Below are 7654 nucleotides of genomic sequence, written 5' to 3'. Positions count from 1 at the left end.
TATCACGCCGACATTTACCGCCCTCTTCCTAAACCCAAAGTAGCTCGTTTTCTCGCACGTTCTCTCTTGAGAAGCCCGCCGTGAAAACAAAACCAAAACAAACGTCAAACCTCTTTACAATATCAGTATATATGTCAATTACTTTATGTGTATTCACTTTTTGTGTTTAAAAACCTTAAATTTAAGTTATAAACACATTTCAGACTTTGAAAGCAGAAAGATAATTACCAACATTACAGTAGTAACACAATTTTCGTCAAACAGAGAGGTGCTGCATTTGAAGTCTGGCAACTATCTCTCACTTTTGTGTGTGTTTTTTCATGGTGTTTTGTGCCGAGTGGTTGGTGGCGTGATTTAATCTGTTTTATCTATTTCAAGCTTAAATCATAGTTATAGAAGCTTTATGGGTGATGTCTACCCTTCCAACCTACGCGTGTGTTGAACATGGGGACCCCGGAAGAACGATCATCGCCGGATAAAATACTGCGCGTCAAAAGTGGATGACATTGCATCAGAACAAAGCGTGTTCGTGTGTCCGCGAGATGAAGACGACAGTGAAGGAGAATTGTACGTTGGAAACATCGTTTTTGCTCGGGTAAGTACGCATTTTTTATTATTCTGTATTTGGTTGGAACGAGTTCTGGTGTTTATGGGTCAGTAATTCACTACACCCCCATCTCGTTTGAACTGAGAGCCTACGTGAGTTAGTATACTTGTTTGGCGCCCAGTCCACCGTTTCCGCAGAAGTCAGCATCAATTTACGCTGAAGCTAGACCTTGGCTACGATGCTCGCGCTATGGTACACGGCTGCTAATAATTTCACATCACGCAAGGCTCTTTAACACCGGGGCGTTTGTTTATGTGTCTCTCAAACAGTGCCTTTGCGGTTGCAGATCGCAGTCGCAATTTCGCGTGAGTGGCACAACGCTGTGATTAGTCCTCCCTCGTGAATACCCGCGGTATACCAAGAAATAACATGAACAGGAGGTTCCCTGGAAGTGCATGTGAAAAAGCGTACACGTGATTCCATAGCTGGCGTCTCGTAGGTGTTGTGAAATCTCTCCCCTCCTCCCCCCCCCCCCCCCCCCCCCCCCACGAATTCCGTGCAGTGCGCTTCGCACCTATTGCGCTCGCGAGACCGGCGACCGTACGCCTCGCGGTCTTCGGGCCGCGATATGTGTGCTGTTCTCGTGAAGCTCGACAACAGCGAAATTGCCGTACTCGCTCGCCAACGCGCCCCGACAGCGTACGCGTCGACCGGGTGCTGACGGAGTTGTGCTGGAAGAAAAGCAGGCAAGAGATGAGGGCGCACGAGGTGTAGTTAAACATGAGAATTTACAAAGTGCAAGGTGGAGAAAATAGTATGCAAGGGCCGGAAACGGTGAGAGAGTTCGGGCCGCGCGCCAGCGAGCGAGTGCGGTAATTTACGTTGCCGAGCTTCACGAGTCCGGCACGAATATGACGACGCCCGTCTCAGAGTTCATAGAGGTATAGAATTCACATACGTGCAAATTGAAGGTGAAATGCGCGCGTGTGGCCTCGCAGGGAGTTAGCATAGTCTCGGGGTAGTGGGGGAGATTTCACAACGCCTACGAGGCGCCTGCAGATTCTGTCAGAGTAGCCCTCGGGAAGTCTGGGGCTTGATATCAGAGGCATATGTATTGTTTAAATTAGTGCAGAAAATTGAGCCAATTCGCAAGTTCTCATTTTCGCAAAACCGCAGGCCATACAGAGACTAACAAGAAAGCTGTAGGCACTCACTCAACTCGATTTATATTGGAGAATTGAACGTGCAGATACAAGTCAGACATTGAAATGGAGGAGCCTCAACTATCACACACCAGTTCCGATTGAAAGCAAGGGATACAGATGAGCTGCTAGCATGCGTTCCATGCAAATTAGCTCAGTAGCTAGCTTTGCATATATCATGCATACCCCACTCACAGTACCTGCGGGTCTAATAAATACATTCTTACTGTGACCTAAATTTCACTTGGGGTGTTCCGGAAATGTTCTTATTAGTGCCTTGGAGGTTACTGTCTTTAAACGATTAAAAATCTACTTGATGTAAGCATTCATGCTTTGTGTGTGCTCTTCTTGTATTTCAACAAGTGTCAGCACACTCACAGATTATGCACCTGCAGGTGCTGCTGCTGGCTGTCCTGGGTCAGCTGCCTTCCAGTCCAGTTTCAAAGGCTTTGCCAGGGCCTCCCTTGGCCAACCGACACTGCACCTGCTGTACCCAAGTACTGCCTGGCCTTTCGTTGGTGCTCCGTACGCTTTGCCGCCAGGAATGGTCATTCATCCATCATCTGGCTGCTTGGACCACCCGTTCAGAAGTCAGCGCATTTGCTCGACACATCGGTCCAGGCACTGCTGCCATATCGGTGCACCCACCGATTATGTACTTTGAGGTTAGTTATTGCATGTTGTGGAACTTGCCATGATGTATACCTGTTGGCACTGCTGTGGCCTCTGATTATTTGAAACATTTTCATGAAGCAGTACTGTGTGTATGGAGCGTGTCATTGCTTAGCAGAGATATTGAAGAGAATCTGGGGCTGACGACTAAAGGGCAAGAAGAGAAATTGAACTGACTTTGAAGCAAGTATTCGTATGTAATCAAGCCAAGCAAACATTTAGGATCTTTCAATATGGTTTTAAACTTGCAATACAAACTGGTCTACTTCAGATCATACTGGTAATAATCATACTATACCGAAAAGTACATCCCGCAGTCTGTAGAATTCTGACAGCGCTTTTTTCGCAGTCTCTCATGACAGGCACTAATCTCAAGGGTTGGAAGATAGTCGAGGTAGCACCAGTCTTTAAATCAGGAGACGGTACTTCACCATTAAATTTCCCTAACAAGCACCATATGCAAGGTCAGGAAACATTTCATCCACTCTCAGGTCGCTAATTATTTATAAAATCACAATATCACATTCAAGTATCACCACGGTTTTCACAAGGGTTACTTGAGAAACACAACTTTCAGGATTTGTTCACGATCTACATTGATCCATTGACACAGGATTACAAACTGCGGTAGTTTTTCTCGATTTTTCTAAAGCATTCAATCGCATTGCACACCACAGACTACTTCTCAAACTTCACCCTAATGTCCTCACTTGAGCAAAAGATTTTCATTCTTCTCAAATGCAGTTTACTTCTAATAACTATATACTTCTTTTGCTCGTGCCACTTTGTTGTCCCCCCAGGCAGGTTGCTTGGTCTATCTTCCATGTTGCATATCCTCCCATGTAGGTCTATTTGCAGATGATGTAATTTATCACACAATTTCTTTCAACTACTACCGTCAGTGCTTTCAATCTGATCTTAACACAATTAACTCCTGGTGCTGCAAATGGCTAATGTCACTTATCTCTAAAACAAAGTGCATGACTTTAACGGTGGCAAGTCTCGGATTGTAAATACTTACTTCATTAACAACAGCCTGATTACCTCTTGAGACAAAGGTGTTTTGGTAGGCCGGTAGGGGAGGGGGGATTGCATGGTGGATTTCAAAAGGTACATCGATTGGGAAAATAAGACGTGTGATTAATATTTTCATTTGCACTCCAAAACTCGCTTTATTTCATATGTTTAACCCACTGCCGTGGCTAGGGTGGTGTGCTGTGGAGGCGAATGTCGGTTAGATACCGCTTGGTGTAGCCGCTTTTCAGATGGAGGCAACACGTAAAGACGCCCGTGTTTGGAGATTTCGATGCGCACAAAAATACCCAGATGGTCAAAATTAATGCGAAGCCTTCCCCTACAGTGCTCCCCATATCCCAAGTGTAGCTTTGGCGTGTTAAACCACCGTTTTTTTTTTTTCATGTTTTTGGTATAGTTGGTACCAGCTGCTGTAGCAGGTGCAACTTAAAGGTAAAATTATACATAATGTTTCCAAGAGCTAAATATAAAGGCCATATTGAAGTGCGTTTATGGGTCTATCTCATAGCAGTAGTGAAAGGTTATATACTCTGGTGCAGGTTAAGAACGCCAATGGCTCATGTGGTGTAGTCCAGTGTTTGACGGAATGCCATGTAGGCAGGGAAAAGCATTATTGCAGTGATGAAACGTAGGTCACTGACCAAGTCAAGAAAGCCATTTAACGGTTTGTTGCTTGTTCACGGTGAGCATGTGTCGTGGAAAACGAAGCTATATATTGGGCATTACGCGGCGCAATGAGTTTGCATAGATATGGTGCAGACTGCCATCCATTATGTTGATAATGTTGGGCGTCGTCTGAACAATGAGGGACTCGAGCAGTAATCGAGAAGATAGATTGCACTCAGTTGTCAGTAATTTTGTCTTGTTCCAGTCGACCACGTGTCCCGTCCTCTCACGGCGCTCTGCCAGTGGACTTGTTTGTGCATGGCCCTTGTTCACTTCGTTCCAGTGCTGCATTAATCTTCTGTGCAGACTGCCCGTTTCGCCAATGTACACTGATTTGCATTCAGCGCATGGAATCTAATAAACAATACCCGGAAGCTTGGAGCGTGAGAGGGGGTCTCTCACGCTGACAATGTCAGAACGCAGCTTGCTAGTGGGCACATGCACAATGTATGCACTGCGTGTCTTGAAAATGTGTGCGAGAGTTTCACCGATGTGTGGGACGTAGGTAATTGCTGCACGTTTTGATGCAGTCGTTGTCCTGAATATAATGCCTAAAGCATTATATTCAGAAAGAAGCGAAGAGGGCGACTAGCAAGAATCCACATTGAATTAGCAGGCAGAAGCGTCCACAAGGCCTGTGTCAAAACGTGCTGCAATTCCCGTCCTACACATCAATCAAACTCTCGCACGCATTTTCAAGAAACACATTGTGCACATCGTGCAGGTGCCCACTAGCAAGCTATGTTCTGACATTGTCAGCGTGAAAGACCCCCTCTCACGCTTCAAGCTTCCAGGTGTTGTTTATGTTTTGAACAAAAAAAGTGCCATTTAAACGTGACACCTCCTTCCTTGCCGATTTCTGATGCCTGATTGTTCAGTTTGTGGGGATACGTTTAGCAGATTGCTCACATGTCTAACCTGTATTTGCTTGAGCAGTCAAACGCTGATGTTAGCAGTGAAGTAGGTGAAAATTGTAGTTTGATTGTAGTTGTGTGCAGATTACCTACATTGTGTTAATTCGTAGAAAAGGAAAATTGAGGTAACCCTGCTAACTGTTCCGCATTGCAGCATTTTATTATGCGAACGTTAAGGAGTTCAGCTGCTTGTTAAAGGTGAAATAAACAGTGGTACAAAAAGAAGAACATCTACTAAACAGAAATATCTTCACAATCGCAGGATGCCAACGGTCCGCCTACCAACTTGTGTCCTGCATCGTTTCTGCTGGCTGGAGCGGTTCATGGAGCATTTTCCAGCTTCTCAAAGTTTGTGGTCAAGCGCTCCTCCAAGTGAAAGATGCCGCAGAGGGATCTTTTGTTTTAATGCCACAATTTCACGTGCTCAGCAGCAAATTTACTCGTAAGGCTTTTTAAATATTCATCACCCAAGAGGGCATGTTACCTTCGTCTTCGGTGGAATGTGTCTGCACTGAGGTTATTTGTGACAGAAACAAGTGGACCACGTCATGAGAGTCATTGAGGCCTTGTTGATTGTGCATGCTTCGGAAATGACATTTTCATTAAGCTGAATACTTTCCAAATATTACGATTTGTGAACAAATTATGGTAAAAGTCATGATTAGTTGTACTACACTGCAGGAAGGAAATGCCAACATACGTTTTAAGCGCCTCTGATATTTCAGATCGTTGGCTGGTGAGCAATAAAACAAAACTGAAATTTTTTAAAAGTAAAATCAAATATTCGTTGTCACCAGTGCATGACCATAGTAAAAGCTATCTAGTCACCAAATTTAGAATTAGACACGAAATGCCAAGAAAAATAGGAAAATAAACTAGACAGCTGGCTGCAATAAACCAATTCGTAAAATTCCTCAATGTCTATCAAGTGATGATTCAGGCGGGTTAGTTAAGATGTCAGTGGGTTTACACACCCAACTTGCAGGGAAGCACATGAGCTCCCAATATTAACATGTTTTTAGTGAAGACCGTCTTCCTTCATTTAAGCTGCTTTGCACATTGATGCCAGTCTGATAAATGTCCTGAATTTTTGTTATGATCAATCTTTGTATGGGAACCATATATTTTTATATGATGTCGCTGTGTATTTCTGAAACTGTATCTAGTCACTAATTCCAATTTGTCGTGGTCAGGTTTTTTCAACTAATTCGTAGCTTTTTTAACAATTATGGTATATTTTGTGTGCCTAAAGGAATGCCTCATTGCATGTTTAGCCTATGTAGTGTTGAAAGCGGACATTTTGCTTCAAAGTGGAATGTCGGGCTAGCAACAAGGTACTTCGCGTGCTGCTTACTTTCGTTCATGCCATTATTTTTTATATTATCATTTAAAATTAAAAGCCAACCAATTTGCTGTCGTTTTAATTTTGTCACCTACTTTATACTTTCTTTTTTTTTCAACTTTGTGTAAGGATTGACTATCCATATTTTTATGACACCAAGGCGTTGGACTGGGCTAGCTGGTGCATGTTTGAATAGATGAAAAACCATAGGAAAACCCAGGACACAGAAGAGAACGACGGGACAAACTTGTGCCGTCATTCTGTTTTAACTGTTTCCTGTGTTTACCACTGGTTTTTTATGCATTCAAACATTTTTTATGAGTTTGTTGAACAGTGATCAGTTTAGGTGTGTTCAAACAATTGTTGGCTGCGAAGGCTCCCTGTAGCATTTGTATAAGTGCTCTCTGCTTTTTTTTTTGAGCCAATACCCCACCACCAGTCTTCATGAGGTGGTCTTTTGTAGAAATAAGTTGAAATAAATATTTGTTTGCATTGCTTTACATGTTTTCAAAGAATTTCTTGTTCATTCTTGTTTCATTCAACCCCGTTTCAGAATCCTGCTTAAGGCATTTCCTCTGTTATTTTTTTTCAGAACCAGGAAGGGTGCTCATCCTCGGTTCTTGCTGAAGCAGCAGTATCCATACTTCACACGTGAGCTCTGAACACACAGTAATTATGGTATGAAACATTCTACCAGTATAAGCCTGCTTTGTAGACGTCATTGTAGATGTCAAAGCTCTTGACAGTGTAGTCCAATGTCTGGTGTAACGGGCAATGTCTACAACTTGTAAAAATTAATTTTGTGGCTATAATGTTTGTGATTATTTTAAAATGCACGTCAACTACTATTTAGAATCGCTGTCTAAATTGGCAGCCATTTTCCTGGTGGATACAGAAAGTGAAAAAGCGCATGTGTAGAGATTTCAATGCACCTTAAATGTCCCAAATTTGCTAAAGCTAATCCAAAGCCCTCCTTGTGGTGCACTTCATATCCCATGTACAGTTTTGCGTAAAAACAGCGAAAAATTTATGATCAATTTAAACTTATTTTAATGTTTTTAAATGCAAATATTCTCAGTTTAAGCTGCCATATTTAGAGTAGAATATTTTGTAACAATTATATAGCTACCAAAGGTTTACAGAAAAGCTTTTTGCTTTTGGTTGTGCACCTTCTTATCAAAAGAAAAATGTTGTTAAGAAAGGCAGAAGAAACCCAACTATGGAAATTAGCAAACCCTAAAGCTGCGGATAGAATGAATGTTTTGTAGAGAATCTT

General features: G+C 42.7%; 1 long non-coding RNA gene across 1 annotated transcript; it reads left to right on the top strand.

The window, feature by feature from the left end:
• Nucleotides 1-307: 307 nt before the first annotated feature.
• On the top strand, nucleotides 308-6874 carry LOC144158661 (uncharacterized). Its single transcript, XR_013320158.1, has 3 exons — nucleotides 308-595; nucleotides 2145-2414; nucleotides 5299-6874. It is a non-coding gene; the product is annotated as an uncharacterized LOC144158661 (long non-coding RNA).
• Nucleotides 6875-7654: the final 780 nt, after the last annotated feature.

This window comes from Haemaphysalis longicornis, unplaced genomic scaffold, assembly GCF_048455015.1.
Source record: "Haemaphysalis longicornis isolate Haplotype H1 unplaced genomic scaffold, Haemaphysalis longicornis Haplotype H1 scaffold_10, whole genome shotgun sequence".
In the NCBI taxonomy this organism is placed as follows: Eukaryota; Metazoa; Arthropoda; class Arachnida; order Ixodida; family Ixodidae; genus Haemaphysalis; species Haemaphysalis longicornis.
The sequence above is the reverse complement of the archived record's forward strand: the minus strand, read 5'-3'. Positions and strand labels throughout refer to the sequence as shown.